Below are 18,391 nucleotides of genomic sequence, written 5' to 3' on the forward strand. Positions count from 1 at the left end.
TAGTTCATCTTTGTCGATTAATACCTGATTGCCGAATTTTTTTGTAATTTTTTTTTGTTTATAGAGAGAATTAAGAAACCTGATATGGCAAGTTGATTAATTCTAGGGTTCTTCGATTTCTTTCCCGAAATCGATCAATTTATCCCTAATTCGTTCATTTTTAGTGGTAATTTATGGGTTGTTGGTATATAATCTCTGTTAATCTGTTTAATGAATTGAGAATTTGGGCATTGGTTGTTGATTCTCTATGCAAGGTTCTTTCTTTCTGCATTCTTTGGTGCTTTAATCTACAATTGGTGAATGTTGGTGATTTTTAGTTGATGTTTTCTACCTGATAAGGTTACATGCGCTCAGAAATTTTTGTATACTGCAGTGGCCTCTTCATGTTAGGTTTTGTTTTACGCAACCTCTGCAATGCTGGCATTCTTACTAATTTCGAAGTACTTGATTTATTACATACGAGAGGGGCTGCCAAGGAACCTACCCGGGTCATGGGTTTGTTAAAATCGTGTAAATTCAAGGTTGATACTTTAGCTTTGTTCGTTTCCTTTTTTTGTAAGCAGAATGACGTGTTTTTGATTTCGTGACATGGAGACAATTATACCTACAGTTGATGTTTGTTTTTACAATTTGTGATTAGGTTTATGATTATTTGGTTGAGAGTGCTGCTTGTGATCAGACTAGAGAAAGTATCAATGATCTTATAGAGAAATTTAAAGAGTATCAGCTACCTAAAGATGAGTTGATAAACATCATTAACAATCACCCCTTTTCTGCAGTCGAATTGGCTCCGGTACTATTCTGTTGAACATCTTTTCTTAATTTTGTGTTTAAATCTTCTACATTCTATCATTGTAATTGTTTTTGCATAAATCTTCCATGTCCTTTGCTAGGCTAGTACTCTGTTAATGAGTGTTTGCAATTGGTGAATGTTGGTGATTTTTAGTTGATATTTTCTACCTGATAAGGTTGTATGCGCTCAGAAATTTTTGTATATTGCAATGGCCTTGTTTTGGGTATTTTTAGTCCCTCGGGAGAGTTACAGCTCGAAGATTGGTCCGGCGCGGCCTGTACCTGCAAAACAACGGAAACTCCTCTTGGTTGGAGTTCCGCCTCCGACGGTCAAGTTAGAACGTGTAGGAGAGTAAAAAGGTGCAGAAATAAAGGTGAGATCTTTATAGATCCCGAGATCAGGTGCTTTCTCTGATGTTTGAGAGAATGCAGGTGATGTAATAAATGATTGAATCAACTAGTCCCCAAAATGGGGAATCTCTCCCTATTTATAGGGTCATGGGAAAATGTTCCCTTACTCTAGGTCATGTGACCTAGATTTGGTGGGTTATGACAAGTCATGGGGAATTGGGCTTTGAAAGCCGTCATTCCTTGGGGTGACAGTGGTGTCCACGTGTCACTTCTTAATTGGCCTTTGCATAGACCTACATGGCAAGGACAAGTGTCCTAATAATGGGTAGACACGTGTCGCGCTCTCAGGCCGCTATGTGGCAGGGTAATTTTACCCAAAACATTTGCCCCTGTCACAGAGGTGACGTGGCACGCCACGGGGCGTCTGTGACATATGTCAGCGTCTCATTTGGCGAAGTGAAGTTACTGTTCACCCTCTGGGGTAATATCAAGGCAACCCCTAAAAAATTACCCCTCTATAAAAGGAAAGTCCACCCTCATTTTTCACGCATCTTGCGTTGAAATTTGAGAGGATTTTCTAGAGAATTTTTCACAAAAAAGTGTGTACTCTGCTGTTTGTTACTGTCCGACTGCACCAACCGGCTCGTTTCCAAGTCAACCGTACCTTTCTAAAGGTAACCGTCTGACTTTCTTTTGTTTGTTCTTTTAAAATTTTTCCGCCTATGTTTGTTTTTTTCAATAAAATGGTTTCTCAAACACATTCGACACGGCCAAGAGTAGTTATTAGCCGGTCACCAGGGACGGCTGAATCTAGGACTAGGGGTGCCGTTTGCCCCACCCTTCCTTCGTCCCCGAATCCGACCGACTCTGTGTCTTTGCAGGACACTATGGCCATAACGAAAAGAACCGCAAGGAGGGATGAGGGGGATGACTCTATCAGGGTACCTCGAAACGAGGTTTATTATGACAGGCCTGGAACCCCGAGTACTCCGGATGATTCTATCTTGGACTTACCGCCTGGTCAGCATGAGGCTGAATCTGACCAGGACTCTTCCCAATATTTTTCCCTTTCATCCTCAAATTCTTCCTCAGACGGCTCTAAATCTGAACAGGGGCCGTCTGAAAAGCCTGACAAGGGGGCCGCTTCCCCTGAAAGGGGTCAAGGTGAGGCGTCCTCTTCTCTTCAAGATGATTACACCCCCTACTTCTCACACATCTCCCTTTCCACCCAAAAGACCATGCTAAAGGGGTTGGATGAGTTTAGGGATACGTATGTCATGGGGGCCGGCTATGAAGTCAAGGTGCCTGCCTTGACGGATGATGTAGTCTGGCCCCTTAACCATAGCTATCAGGACACTTCATTCGGCTGTTATGCCACAATGATCCAGGCGGGTCTTAGGTTTCCCCTAAATCCGGCCATTGAGGGTATCCTTGATGGATACCGCCTGGGGATCTGGCAGCTCACCCCTAACTCATAGGTGAACATCCTGGGGTATGTGGCCGCCTGCAAGATGAAAAATGTTGAACCTGGCTTTGAGGCGTTTGCTTCCATGCATTATCTGAGCAAAGCCCCTCAGTCAGCTGGCCCCGGCTGGTACACCCTTACAAGTAATAAGGGATACATGATGACACTTGGTAAGGAATCCAAGTGGAAGGATTGGAGGAACAAATTCTACATCGTTTCCTCCCCTGATACCAGCCGGAATGCCAAGTTCAACTCTTGGAACCAGAACCCCTATCTCCTTGGCCAAAAGGCCTTACTGCCGCCTGTCACTGAAGAAGGATGGGATCAAATTCTTGATCTAGGTTTGTTTAAGGTAGAAGTACAGGCGGTAGAGGGGGGTTCTGAGAAGGAAATAAAATTCAACAGCTACATCCCCCATTATGAATGGCTCAAGGACCCGACCTATTTGGCCGCCTGTGGCCTGAGCTTAGAGAAAGGAAGAGGTGGGTAGACGGATGAGGGTTATATCATACATACTTTATTTTTTGCAAAAATTTTGATGTTGTTTTCTAACCACCCATTCGGCCTTTTGCAGAAGCAGCGATGTCTCAGCTCCCTCCCAGCAAGAAACCAAGCGGCTCCGCCTCTGCCTACCGCCAGATGATGAACAAGAAAAACCAGATCTTCAAGCGGGAGCAGCTTGAACATGCAAGTCTTCCCTTCATCCGGCCTCAATTATAACTCTTACTTAGTATATTTTTCACTAACCTGTGAGTTTCTCTTGTACAGGAGGGCTCAGTGAAGCCTCCTGTAGTCCCTAGGGTTAATCTCAGACCCCCCAAGCGGACTGCAGAGGAGGCGTCCCCGACGCCTGCTAAACGCTCTCGGAAGACGGTAGCTCATAAGTCCTCCACCAGCGACTCCGGATCGCATCCCTCCATAGGCGGCAAATCACCGGTTGCTCTCTCCGCTCTCAAGGAGGCATCCGAATCCAAGGACTCGCCGTCTGCTCGAGAAGGCACCCTTGGCAGGCGCCAGGGCAAGCAGGTCCAGGACCTGGTTATCATTTCAGGTACTTGACTTCTCTTCTTCTTTTCTCTCTTTTTTTTTTTTTTTTTTTGTCAAGTATAGCATGTCATGTGGCCTTTATCATGCGGCCTTATCACTTGCCGGATGTGTGTTAAGTAACACCCCAACTTAATTCTTGATATACAGAAGCCCCCTCCCAAGCTCCAGACCTTAGAGAAGTTGCTAAGGAAATGCTCCGTCGAGGAGTTACTGCTGAGCAACGTGCCTCCATCCGGGGAGTTGGCAGCATGAACCTGGATGCCATCCTTGCTCTTCTCGCAGAGGTAAAGAATTTAAAATATTTTAACTTCTAATTTCATTTGGACCGTCTGTTTTACTAACGGCCCTTTTCTTTTGTCCGGGTGCAGGCTATGCTGCGAGTGAATGGCCTTAAAAAGCCATTCAACGAGAAGACCAAGGAGGTAAGAGCTGCCAACCTTCGGGCCGCCTCCAATCTTAACAGAGCGCGATTTGATGTTAACAAGAATGACTTGCTAACACGAGATATACTATATTCTCAGGCGGCTGCCAACTTGCAGGTTAAGAAGGATTTGGAGGCGGCTCAACAGAGAGTTGTGGAGCTGAAGGGGGAGCTGAAGGCGACCAAGGTGGAGCTTGTCAAGCTACAAGACATCGACAAGGACACATCTAGTCTCCGTCGTCAGGTTGATAGCTTAACAAAAAAGCTTGCCAACCAGGAGGAGCAGCTTAGGTCCAAGTTCGAGGAGCGCGCTGAGGATGAGAAGCGCCGGCTCATTGAGAAGAATGAGGCCGACTGTGTCACTCGAATGAATATGTCATGGAAGGCTCTCTTTCCTAAGGATGATTATTCCATTTGGGAGTATCGTTATGAGCAGGCGACCGACGCCTTGGACCAAGAGCATGCGGAGCCGGAGGAGCCCTTGGCGGAGGAGGAGCAGGCGGAGGAGGGAGCCACTGAGGGGGAGCACCAGGAGCCGGCCGAAGATCAAACGATCAATCATCCCGCCAATGAGCAGGAAGGGGCGGATGATAATGCTGAGTAGTCGGTCCCTGGTGCTAATTGAACTGTTCCTGGATTATTTCTGCGGCCGTATGGCCATGTTTATGCATTTCCGGCCTGTGTGTTGAGTAATCTTGTCTCTTTACCGACCGTGGGGTCGGGTCACTTAACAATTTTTTTTTTATCTCACCGGCTGTTGAGCCGCTTTAACAAAACTTTTGGCTGACCATGGGGTCAGTCTTTTTAATTTATGAAGAAATCATTCGGCCATTAGGTCGGATGTTGTTTATACCTTGCGTTTGAATGTTGCATGTTTTCATTTGAATTTGAATTTGGGCTTTGATAGGTATGGCATTCCGGATGTTTATGACGTACCAGATGCTTTGCCCCTGGACGACTGTGTGCTTGGGTTTACAATTGGTTGATTGACTGGAAATTGGTGATACCAAAAGGAAAGGTATGGTTAATTTCTAAGTCAATCAATCACTAAGGTGATTGCCCCAAGCCAAGCACGCAGTCGGCCATACGATCAGACGGTGCTGAATGTAGGTGGTCTTTCGACCTTGATGTCATTATCGAATGACTAGTCATGCTATATTTATTACAAGTGCATGATTTTGAATATAAAATTTGATGGCTCCGTCTGCTATTATTTTATTACGATAGCAGACGGCTTGTATCTTCCAGGCAGCCTCAGGTGCCTACAACAGGTTGCAGTTATCCTTCTAGGGCCATTTTTAGAATTGGTCCGTTCGTGTAGGTTGATAACCACATTTTTTTCTAATTATACTTAGCCTGTTTGCCCCATTTGGGAGACTGTATAATTTCTAAGGGTAACCTGAGTTATAACTTTAGTCAATTGCTGGGTGATACAATGATCATCCGGGTTCTTTAGACTGATTCGTTTTTCCAGTTACTATGGTCAGGCGGCTATGAGTTGATCAATCAGACCGTTCAATCTTTGCCGTCTGTATGCGATGGTAGAGCAAACAAGAATGCTCTCTGCGACGATAACACCCGGAGGGGCGTCGCCGGACGCCATGTTTCACATTGGAGCAAGCGAATTTATAAAATATCCAACCATCCGGCTTAGAGCCTCATGCCCCATTTGGGGGCGGTTGTGTAGCCACTAAGCCTTTTTGTGCTTAGTTTGATCTCTGGCCATTGGCCTCCTGTTCAGATCTATATCGATCAAACGGGTCTGTCTGTGTTTTAAGCAGATGGATTACATAAAAAGGGCGCATGTATGTTAAATAAACAACATGATAAAACAAAAGCATAATTTGAAAACAGAAAGCTACTTTTCATTCATAGGCTTACTATTTACAAAAATTTACAACTTAGAAGTAGTATTTTTTGAGATTGTCTACATTCCAAGTTCTGGGCAGCCGCCTACCGTCTGGAGTTTCCAGGCGGTAGGTGCCGTCTCTTACTTCCTCATAGATTCGGTAGGGTCCTTCCCAATTGGGAGTTAACTTTCCAAGTTCATTCGCCCTACCGACTGCTTCCATTTTTCGTAACACAAGGTCATTCACTTTCAAAGGGCGCTTGTGCACTTTCTTGTTGTAGGCTCTGGTCATTCTTAGATGGTATATCTCATGTCGCAGGGCAGCATTGCCCCTGCGTTCTGGGAGGGAATCCAATGCAAGCCGCATGGCTTCCCAATTTGCCTCTTCATCATACAACATGATTCTTAGAGTAGGCTCATAGCGTTCAATGGGCAAGACAGCCTCAGCACAATAGACCATGAGAAATGGGGTTTCACCAGTAGCCCCTTTTGTAGTTGTCCGGATGGCCCACAGGACATGGATTAATTCTTCTGCCCATAAACCACCGGCTCTTTCAATTTTCTTCTTTATGCCGTCTGAGATGAGTTTGTTGAAGGCTTCAACTTGGCCGTTTGCCTGAGGTCGACCAACTGAAGCAAAGTAACTGGAGATGCCTTGATCTCCCAACCAAGTTGTGAGTTGAGGCGTTTCAAACTGAGGGCCATTATCAAACACCATAGACATAGGTACCCCAAACCGGGTGATGATGTTCTTCCAAATGAAAGAGATGACATCCTTTGTCTTGATGTTCTTGACCGCCTCTGCCTCCACCCACTTGGTGAAGTAATCCACAGCCACCAAAATGTAGCGCTTTCCGCCTGGAGCAGGCGTATAAAGACCAAGGATGTCCATGCCCCATTTAGCAAACGGGACCGGGCTGTGGATTGCGGTCAGATTAGTAGCCAGACGGTGGATCATTTTTCCAAACCTTTGACACTTGTCACATTTTTTAACCATTTCCATGGCATCAAATTAAAGAGTTGGCCAAAAGTAGTGCCGTCTGGCTCTGACATCCAAAGACCTGCCGCCTATATGAGAGGCACAGAACCCCGCATGTAGGTCTTCGAGAATCTCCTTCCCCTTATCTGGGGTAACACATTTCAAGAGTGGCTTAAGGAAACCAGCTTTGAAGAGTTCTCCGTTTCTCATCTCGAAGTTTGCAGCTCGCTTTTTCAGGATGGCCGCCTCCTGAGGTGAATCCGGAAGCGTTCCATCGGTAAGGTAAGCCCGGATGCCATCCATCTAGGTGGAACTTCGATCAAGGACTCCAATGGGATCTTCATGTATACTTCTTCTTTCCAGAACTTCCCAAAAGACTGACCGAGCTGTGTCACAGCAGGCGGAGGATGCTAACTTAGACAGTGCATCCGCCTGATTGTTGTCTGATCGGGGAACCTAACTCAAATGAAATTCTTCAAGTGTCCTGGCTTCCTCTTTGACCGCCTGAAGATATTTGATCATAGCCGGATGGGTTGCTTCAAAGACACCCTCATACTGGCTTACAACCAATTGCGAATCAGAGTAGGCGTCAATTTTTGTTGCCCCAGCCGCCTTACACATACGGATGCCAGCTAGTAGGGCCTCATACTCCGCCTCATTGTTTGAGGCTTGAAACTTGAATCGTAGTGCATACTCAAATTTATCTCCCTCAGGAGACTCATAGATAACGCCTGCACCAGAACCATTTTTTGTAGAGCTCCCGTCCACATACACTTTCCAAACCTGATTGGGGTTATCTGGGGGAACCGGACGTGTCATTTCAACAATGAAATCGGCGAACGCCTGACCCTTCACTGCCTTCCTTGGTTCGTAAGTGATTTCAAGACTTTGCATTTCAATAGCCCATTTTAACATTCTACCGGATGACTCCAAGGTTGACATTGGCCGCTTGAGAGGTTAGTCCGTGTATATAAAGACCGGATGCGCCAAAAAGTATGGTTTCAACTTCTTGGATGCCATATAAAGAGCGAGGCCAAATTTTTCAACCATGGGGTACCAGAGCTCAGCGTTCCTAAGAACATGGCTAACGAAATAGACAGGGAGCTGGGTGCCGTCTCTCTCAGCAAGGAGAAAAGCACTGAGGGCATGATCCGAGACCGCCATATACATGAATAACGTCTCTTTGGGCAGAGGGCTAACTAGCCTTGGCAAAGAGTGCAAGTGTTCTTTCAATTTCTAGAAGGTCGCCTCAGCCTCATTCCCCCATTCAAACCTAGTCTTCTTCCTGATAGCTTGGAAGAAGTAGAGGCATTTGTCACCTGACCGGCTGAGAAATCTTCCCAAGGCCGCCAGGCAACCGGATAACTTCTGAACTTCTTTAATAGTACGGGGTGACTTCATGTCAATTACCGCCTGTATCTTCTCAGGGTTAGCCTCTATTCCCCTTTGATCAATTAAAAATCCAAGAAACTTTCCAGACTCAACACCAAAAACACATTTCTTGGGATTTAACATAACCCTATGCCACCTGAGTGTGGTGAAGGTTTCTCGAAGATCAGCAAGGTGATCCGCCTGGAGCTTTGATTTGACTATCATATCATCAATGTACGCCTCTCCATTCCTTCCAATTTGATTTATGAAAACCGTGTTAATCATTCGTTGGAAAGTAGCAGGCGCATTCTTCAAACCAAACGACATCACCGCATAACAGAACAACCCCTGATCAGTGACGAAGGCCGTCTTCTCTTGATCTTTCTTCCACAGGGGGATCTGATGGAAACCTGAGTAGGCATCCATGAAACTCATCAAGGCATGACCGGCTGTAGAGTCGACAAGGCTGTCGATCTTTGGAAGAGGATAGCTGTCCTTGGGACATGCCTTGTTGAGGTCCGTATAGTCAACACACATGCGCCAGGTACCATTCGGCTTCTTCACAAGCACCACATTTGCAACCCAATCAGGGAATTTACATGGTCGAATGAACCCAACGTCCAACAATTTTTTCACTTCGGCGCCTGCCGCCTGACTTCTCTCCTCGCCGTGGTTTCTTTTCTTTTGCCGGATAGGCTTTCTCTTTGGATCCACGGCGAGTTTGTGGACAGCGAGATCCGGGCTGATGCCTGGCATCTCTTCCACTTCAAAGGCAAAAATGTCTTTGAACTCTTTCAGCACAAGGTGTAAGTTTACACCCAACTTAGCATAAGCAGCCATCCCAACCTTTACAGTTCGATCCGAGCGAGATCGATATGCTCACCAGCCGGCCGCGGACGGAGCTCATCTGACCGCTCTCCGGTCAGTGATTGCTATTTCTTTTCTTTCTTCACCTCCCCCAGCTGGGTCATTTTTCTCTTCTTTCCGGCTGCTGGTGGGGCTTGGCTGGCATCCTTGACTTCGTCAAGGTCTATTGGTTCCTTCCCCTGACCATCTGGGGCCACTGTATCTTTGACAACCGAGAGATAGCATTCCCGGGGCGTCTTCTGATCCCCATTCAAGGAACCAACAGAGCCATCATCCTTTTCATACTTGATCAGCATGAGAGAAGGGATGATTACAGCCTTGGCTTCGTTGAGGGTGGGCCGTCCTAAAATAATGTTATAGGGGGTTAATTCCTCAACGACCAAGAACTTGACGACCAGGTGTCGTCCTTCTCCTTTTTCTCCCAGCCGGATGGGTAAGTCAATTCGGCCGGCTAGGTACACCATTCCACCACCAAAACCAACCAGGGGGTGGGACACCGGGTGCATGCTGCTGGGCTTATACTTAAGCTTTTGCAAGCACTTGTAACTGATGATGTCTGAGGAGCTACCGGTGTCAATAAGTATTCGTCCAACCAGCTAGTTGGCGACTTTGCATTCAATGACAACCGGATCGTCATGCGGGCGACGAACCCTGCCCTTGTCCTTCTCAGTAATCAGGACATCAGGGAAGGTGCTGCTAGCAGACGCCTGCTCCTCATCAACACCCGAGTCCATCTGCCTCAGATGGCTCTTGGTGCCCCGAATAGTAGGGCCTCCGCAGGAGAATCCACCTGCTATGGTGTAGACTAGATCTTTATCAGTGTCCGTACTACTAGTAGGCTGGACGGTCTTTGACGCCTGTCCTGGATTCTTCCCCTTGGACTTGGAGATGTAAGATTTCAACATCCCCTGGTCCGCCAGTCGATCCAATGCCCTTTGTAACAAAAGCAGTCATTGGTATCGTGGCCTACTTCCTCATGGAATTGGCAAAATTTATTTTTGTTCCGCTTCTGGAGGGAACTCTTCATAGGATTCGGCTTCTCAAGGGATAACCTATCCTTGATCTCCATGAAAATGGAGTTACAATCCTTGTTAAACTCGTACTTGGGGACGTACGGTTTAAACTTTTTCTTTTTCTTCCGGGACGGTTGATCTGAGTCCTCCACCGCCCAGACTTCCTTTCTTTTCTTGCTCTCTTCCTTCTTTTTGGTCGGCTGGCTAGGCCGACTGTCTTTTGGTTTGTCGGACTTCTTAGGCTCCGACTGTTTTCCAGACGAGCAGAGGTCGGTCGCTTGTATAAAGCTTTCGGCCTCCCTTAATGCTGCTTGTAGGGTGAATGCCCCTTTCCTGACCAGGTCAAACTTAAATGTTGACCCGTCTTTCAGACCCTTAAAGAAGTCTGTGAAAGCTACATCGTCAGACAACCCCTGGATTTGAATCCAGATCAGGTTGAACCGCCTGACGTATGAGCGAAGGCCCTCCTTCTCACCCTGCTTGATGGTGCTCAAGTCAAGACTTGTTTTCTTTGCACGGATGTTCATTGACAAGTTGGAAGCGAACAAGAAGGCTAGCTTCCTAAAGCTATCAATGGATCCGGCTGGCAGATTGCCAAACCATTGCTGGGCAATGCCCTTCAATGTGGCCGGGAAGCAACGGCACCAGATGGCATCATCCAACCCCTGTAAATACATGAGGTTAGTGTACGCCATGAGGTGGTCTTCTGGGTTGGCGGTACCGTCATAGGTACCAACCAACACATTCTTAACCTTGGCAGGTTGAACCGCCTCGGTTATCTCCCTGATGAACGCAGAAGGTTGTTCACCAAGTCTAAGCAGACGGAGCTGCCAGTCCAGAGGCTGGACATATGCCGCCTGACCTCCAAAAGGGGCCGACTGCATGAACTGAAGGTCATACTGACCATATGGCGCCTGAGGCGCAGGTGGGGCGCGTCCAATCAGTTGGGGACCAAGCTGAGCGGACTTGCCACCAGTTTCACTCTCATGTAAGGACAATGAGTTCCTTACAGAGGTTTCCTTGAAGCTATCTGGAAAGTTTGAGGTTGAGGCTTACTCAGACAGCTGTTGATGTCTTCTTCGCTCGATGATGTGCCGAGCGTCATGAGATGATTTTTTGTTGGGTTCCGGCTGATCATGTCGGATGTTCCTCAAAGGCCCAGTGGGCAGGAGGATCTTAGTCCAGTCAAGTCGTGCGGCTGCCTTCTCCTTTGGATGGGGAGTCGGCTGCCTATCCCTGACTGGCTTCATCTTTGCAGAAGAGGAAGTCTTCTTGGCCGGGTGGCTCTTGCTAGAACCAACCTTGCCTTTGCTGATCATTTCTTTGATTTCACCCTTGAAGGAGTTCATGAACTTCAGGAGTTCCTCCCGAGTGACTGGGGTGCCCCCCTGCTCTTGGGGGCTTTCCCTTCTGATTTTCCAGGTGGCCTTTTGCTTGGACCCGCCTGGTCAAAGTTCCATTCCAGCTGGTCTCTGGAACGTCTGTATCTTGAGACAAAGGAGCCATCCTTGGCTATATATGTCTCCACTTCATCATCATCCTTATCCTCAGTGACAACCTCTGGCTGGGGGCGACCGTTTGGAGGAGGAATACCAGAGCTTTCTGGTCGAGGAATCGGTTGCGGATTTTCTTGGCCTACCGGTTGGATAACCGGTGGCAGGTTGGTAGGATCAGAATGTGGTACAGACTCTTGAACCATCTTGAGGTACTCTCCCCACAGACGGCGCCAGATGTTTTGGGTGTTTTTAGTCCCTCGGGAGAGTTACAGCTCGAAGATTGGTCCGGCGCGGCCTGTACCTGCAAAACAACGGAAACTCCTCTTAGTTGGAGTTCCGCCTCCGACGGTCAAGTTAGAACGTGTAGGAGAGTAAAAAGGTGCGGAAATAAAGGTGAGATCTTTACAGATCCCGAGATCAGGTGCTTTCTCTGATGTTTGAGAGAATGCAGGTGATGTAATAAATGATTGAATCAACTTGTCCCCAAAATGGGGTATCTCTCATTTATAGGGTCATGGGAAAATGTGCCCTTACTCTAGGTCATGTGACCTAGATTTGGTGGGCTATGACAAGTCATGGGGAATTGGGCTTTGAAAGCCGTCATTCCTTGGGGTGACAGTGGTGTCCACGTGTCACTTCTTAATTGGCCTTTGCATAGACCTACATGGCAAGGACAAGTGTCCTAATAATGGGTAGACATGTGTCGCGCTCTCAGGCCGCCACGTGGCAGGGTAATTTTACCCAAAACAGGCCTCTTCATGTTAGGTTTTGTTTTACGCAACCTTGCTACCAATAGGAAGTGTATCTTGTAGTAAATGTACATAATCTAATAAATGCTTAGATTTAGGATAGAATCATTAGCAAGTATGGAGTATAAGATACTGAAATGTAAGCTCAACCTAGATGCATCTTAGGATAGACCTCAAACAAAATGATGTTTAGTTTTCCTATAGTCTACTGCTAATATTCAGATGCACTGCAAACTTTGACTCATTCCCATTCAGATGAACTGTTGATGAATTGAAGGAAGATTATAAAGGTCACTAATGGAATATATTTATATTTCACTGAATGTACCCATAACAATAATTTCTCTTTTCAAATTTAACTTAGTGAAATTACTGAATGTGCCTAGAATAGTAATTTCTCTTTTCAAATGAGCTGTTAATGAAAGAGGGAAGACTAATTTATGAGGTTGTGGCATTTGTATGTCCTTTAATGATTTATGCTTTCAAACCTGGGTCTCATGTTGTTCCTTTCTCCGAGGAGGTTGGACTTTGATGGAGGAGGAAATGAGGAAGTCGGTGAAAGCAATGCAGACTCTGAGGACCTGTCTTTGATCAGAAAACAGCTTCTTCACATAGAGAGACAACAATCTGATATGATGGTTCTCATCCAGGTTAGTTGCATACTCTTTCTTTATTCCATTGTTAATAAGAACTGGCTTCTTTTATCTTTTTGTGTTGATTTACACCCGAAAAACAAACATCTATAATAATATGAGTGAGAGTAGTGAATAAAGATCATTATAGTTTCTGCATTTTTAATTTGAAGATTGATAACTGACATCAACCTTTTGCTTTGCAATATTTAGAGATTTATGGGTAATTCTCTAAGTAGGATTGGCTCTTTGGAGAATAGAGTATCTGGCATCGAGATAGCATTGAATGAGATCTCACATGATTTAGTTGTGCAAAGAGGAAGAATTGCCAACAATGACTTAGCAGGAAGCACTTGTTGTCCTAGTACGTAATTCCTGAGTCCGAAATTCTGGAGAAGAACAGAAGGAAGGTCTTCCTCATTTCCAAAGTCATCCTATTCAGGAAGTATGTCTAGTAGTCTTAAAGCTGCTCCACAGATGGATGGTTTTAAGCACCACGAGCAGAACGAAGGCTTTTACCTGGAGCCATGGGGAAGTGTCAAAGGCATAGGCCAAACTGCCCAGAGAGGAAGAAATTACAGTCCCAGAAGCTTTGATTCAGCTTCCACTGCTGCTTGTTTTAATTCAGTGGTTCGAGGAGCATAGACTATAGGTAAATTTAATTCGCTTTCTACCCAATTAGTATGTAATTTTGTCAATTCTTTCGCCTTGCCCATCATATCTCTTGCTGTAGTTAGTTGATACAGGCATTTAGCATTTCATTTATGCTTCTTAATTTTATCCATTACTTTTTAATGAGTCACTCGCTATGTGGTAGCAGGTAGACATCAAAACCGACTCATAATTGGTAAAAACCCATACCTTACATGATACGGAGTATTACATAATATGATTTAAGATTCGAAATTGACCTGATTTGTCCTGAGGAAATATTGGCAATGGCCGCAAATATGGCCCAACCCAAGATTACATAAACAGACCTGATCCGGCGAACAACCCTTTAGCCACTTCTAGTTGATATACAGTTTGTTTTTCATTCTACAACCTGCTGAATGTTTAATGATCATTGTTAGAAATGATTTTACACCAACTTCATGTTTCTACTTTTCCATCATAGTATCTTTTTCTTACTTTTCTTGACAGTGAATCCTCTTGTTATAATATTATGCCTTTTCCCCTCCTTTCTTCTCGTAGTATAGTAAGATTAATTACATTGATTTAATATGGCCACCAAATATATCAAATAACAAATAGCACTTGAATTATTGAGTATGCTAGAATTTTGGAATATTCATATCTATGCCAGTCAAGCAATTAAATGTGACCAATATTGAATATAATACAGGTGGGATGGGATTTTGTTGCTGACTTAACCGTTGATTTTATCTAATTGATAGTATGGGCCCTTTAAACTGTCGGTCCTTCCCTATTTATGTCTATCTTCTACTATGTCAAAATCAATGCTAAAGTTTAGGGAAAAAAGTTTTATAGAGTAATAAGTTGTGAATATAACGGCTAATAAATTCAAGGATTGTGAATACATGAATGAATACTAATCATTGGATACGAGTATTTTTTTGCTATTCAATTCCGTTTGATAATCATCTGGTCATGAGTATTATAAATTATAAAGATGAATTTTCTTTTGATGTTTTCCAGGTTAATGAAGTTCTTGAAGATCGTAGTCAAGTTGAAATTATTTGAATGCTACTTTTGTTGGTGTTTATAATGGGTAAGCCTCCAAATATGCAATTAATTTAGCTTAGCGAGCTTGTTTTTTTGTACATGTTATTGAATAAATTGGATTTTTAACATTATCATTATACCAGAGGGAGAAAGATGGTGGGTGGAAGTGGGATTAGAGACATGAAGGAGACACAAGAGATGATCGATTTTCTTTTGCTCTATTTTTTTTTTTTTTTTTTTTTTTTTTTTTTTTTTTTTTTTTTTGACAAAAGAAACAGCTGAAAAGTCCATGGCAAACAGCAAATATGAGTATGTTAAGTCCTTTGAAGTACAAAATTATGATGCCGACTCTGATGGTTGTTGTCATTGATGGCTGGAATATTCGAAGGTTCTCTGAAGCTCATAAATTTGAGAAGCCTCGTGATAAAAAAGCCTTGGAGTTGATGAGTTCATGTGCAAATGCTGTCATGGAGGAATACCTGACATAATATTTTCATGCGGATATAGCGATGAATTTAGTTTTGTATTAAAAAAGGAGTCCAAATTTTACCAGAGACGTGAAAGGTTTGTGGTTGAATCTACATTCAGATGTTAGTACCTGGGATTCACAAATTTCCTTGTTGACACACTGATGTTTTAATTGATGTTTCATATTGCTTTATTTTCCCCTTTTATTATGAACTACTGAGCCCAGTTTAGTTTTAGTTATTAGGCGATAATAAAGGTATTTTATTTGGTGATTGTATAAATACAAAATTCTTTGTTTTATCTCAATTAATTAATAAAATAACTATGCTATAATTCTTATGCAAGCTAGCTAATCCAGCACAGCATGTGCTGGATTTTTTTTTAATTGGGGTACACACTATTTGTAACGGGAAGATATCATGCCCGTTACAAATAACAGTGTTATTTGTAACGGGCAGTTGAAATTCCCGTTACAAATAAGTCGTTATTTGTAACGGGCACTTGAAATGTCCGTTACGAATAACGGGCTATTTGTAACGGGCACTTGAAATGTCCGTTACAAATAACGGGCTATTTGTAACGGGCACTTGAAATGTCCGTTACAAATAACCCGTTACTCTTAACGGACATTTCAAGTGCCCGTTACGAATAACCCATTATTCGTAACGGACACTGCCCGTTACAAATAACACTAGCTATCCGTAACGGTGGCATACGTAATGCCCGTTGCCCGATACGGATAGGCCTTTTTTGCCCATTACGGGTAGCTATTTTTCCACTAGTGAATGTGATTGAACGGTTAACAGGGAATGTCAGGGTTGCAAAGGTGCCTCAAGTCATTGGTGTACCTTGTGTTTAATTCGCTAATTGATTTTTTTTTATTATTTTTTTTATAAAGAATGAATGAATGAAAAATGCTGTGATCGAGATGTATAGGAAATTTGCTCATTTTATTAATGGAAAAGGTGAACGAAACACATGAAACATATAAAAATTCAAAATGGAAAACCTATGCTAGACATGAATGGGGGAATGGAGATGAATGAGAAAGAAATTAAGAAATCTTGCACAAAGGATCTGCTGTGCGCCTTGTGTTCACTATTTCTTGCCGTCTGGAGGGACTGGAAGTTTGTTGGCATCAACAAGATCTTGAATAGCGTCCTTCAAATTCCAGCATTGTTCGGTAGAGTGACCCTTTCCTTGATGGAACTTGCAGTGGGCGTTAGGGTTCCACTTGGCGGTCTTTTCTTCAGGTTTAGGCTTTGGAAATGGCCCAATAGGTGTGATCAAGCCTTGACAGTAAAGGCGATCAAAGGCCACATCATAAGTCATTCCTAAAGGAGTGTAGGCTCTCCTTTTCTTGGGCAACAGAGAATCAAGAGCTAATACTTCATTGAGATTAATTTGGCTTATATTGTTGGTAGTATTTTCGTGCTTAGAAGACAAAGAAGAAGAAAGGTCATTCTTCTTGTTTTTCCAAGTGTTATTATTGTTACTACCGGCAGTCTTTATTAGATCATCCTCGATATTAATGCCGATGTCGTATACAGCTTCAAAAGTGTTCAGTGGAAGAAATTTGAGATGTTCCCTATATTTGTGAGTCAGATTTTGAATAAAGAGGTGAACCATCTCTCTTTCTTTGGGAGGATCTATCAAGAGTGAAGTCGTTTCCCTCCACCTGTTCAGATAAGCGGTGAAGCCTTCATTCTCTTTCTGTTTGAGAATGGAGAGTTCACGTTCAGAAGTTTTAGTTTGAATGTTTCACTTGTAACGATTCATGAAACTGTCGGTGACATCTTGCCAAGTCGCAGTACGCTTGGCATCTAAGAAATAAAACCATTGTTGGCAAGCATGTTCTAAGGAGAGAAGGAACACAGTAGGGAAGAGTGTTACGTCCAATCACTTAAGAGCCATGGTTGCAGAGAACACCTTCAAATGGAATATTGGATTGTCAGTAGGCTTGAACTTTGGAATATGAGCAGTGGAGAACTTTTCAGGGAGTCTGTCCTTCACATCCAAAGGAGTGGGAGGCCGTTCCACATAGGTGAAATCCTCAGAAATCTTGCTCATTTGTTCTTTTATTTTGTCCATTGCAGCCGCAATAACGTTGTTTTGCTCTACTATGTTGACTCTGGTAGTGAGTGCTTGTAACATGTTAGACATTGTCTCAATGGACTTGTTAATGTTCTCAATATCTTCCTTAGTGGCCATTAGGACAAACTAAAAGTAGTTTGAAGGTGATGAGTGACGTGGAGATGGAAAAGTTCTCTTAAAACGCCTCTTAGGTCTAAGAGGTTGATGTAGTAATGACTCGAACCGTACCAATCTACCCCTGCTCCTTGACCAAGTGCTGTGAAATAAAAAAAACCGCACTTAATTGTTTGACACATTGCTCAAGATAGGAAAAAAAGTCATTTGAAAAAAGGTGAGAATAACTCCGATCCACTCATCTTTTATTATGACGAAAAATGGGGGTGCATGAACCTAGTATTCGATCATAAACGACATGGTTTATGACTCGAGTCAAAAAAATAAAGAAAGTGTGTGGACTATACTTAACTCGTGAGTGATTAAGTGATGTTATAAGACTCGTGGTATGATCGTATGGCTAGACATGTGAACAATAACAAAAATGACTGACGCGAGGACCAAATTAACATGGAAGACTTAAAAAAAGTTGACTGGACTTATTTCCTAGACACCGTGACACGACAAACTGTACCGTGTCACTGTATAAGCTGTCGTGACGCGGTGATCATTTCCAGTTTTTTATTTTATTTTATTTTTGCTGGAAATCCACCGTGCCACGGTGGAAACTGCTGTGACACGGTAAACTTTCCCGTTGCACGGTGGATGTTGAAGTAGCACGAATTTTTTTTTTCCGCTAATTATTAAGTGAGTACAGTCCATTGGCAATCGTTAGTCCACCATAAACAAAGAAAGATCGTTAAGGTTAGGATCAAAACGACCAAACATAAAACACGTAGGCACAATGATGCAAAGAATAGTTTGCAACCTAAGGTCAAGTTCTATGTTCGACTATGGTCAGGTTTATTTGGTGTCAATAGGGTACCATGGTTAAGAGTTTAGACGCGTTAGCAAACCAGCCTCCCTTGAGGGTGTATGCCAATGGGCGGCTCCGCGAGTTCGTGCTTAAATCAAACTCAACTCCATGGTTTAGGTAGATTTAATAACTCGGATGAAC

At 43.8% G+C, this 18,391-nt stretch overlaps 1 long non-coding RNA gene across 2 annotated transcripts; it reads left to right on the top strand.

The window, feature by feature from the left end:
* Window positions 1-775: 775 nt before the first annotated feature.
* LOC110713217 lies at window positions 776-14,972 on the top strand. Of its 2 annotated transcripts, XR_002509813.1 has the most exons (4): window positions 776-793; window positions 12,921-13,050; window positions 13,246-13,684; window positions 14,692-14,972. It is a non-coding gene; the product is annotated as an uncharacterized LOC110713217 (long non-coding RNA). The 2 variants fall into 2 exon arrangements; XR_002509812.1 differs by lacking the exon at window positions 776-793 and having other exon boundaries at window positions 12,408-13,050.
* The last annotated feature ends 3,419 nt before the right edge of the window (window positions 14,973-18,391 follow it).

Source organism: Chenopodium quinoa, unplaced genomic scaffold, assembly GCF_001683475.1.
Source record: "Chenopodium quinoa cultivar QQ74 unplaced genomic scaffold, ASM168347v1, whole genome shotgun sequence".
Classification (NCBI taxonomy): Eukaryota; Viridiplantae; Streptophyta; class Magnoliopsida; order Caryophyllales; family Amaranthaceae; genus Chenopodium; species Chenopodium quinoa.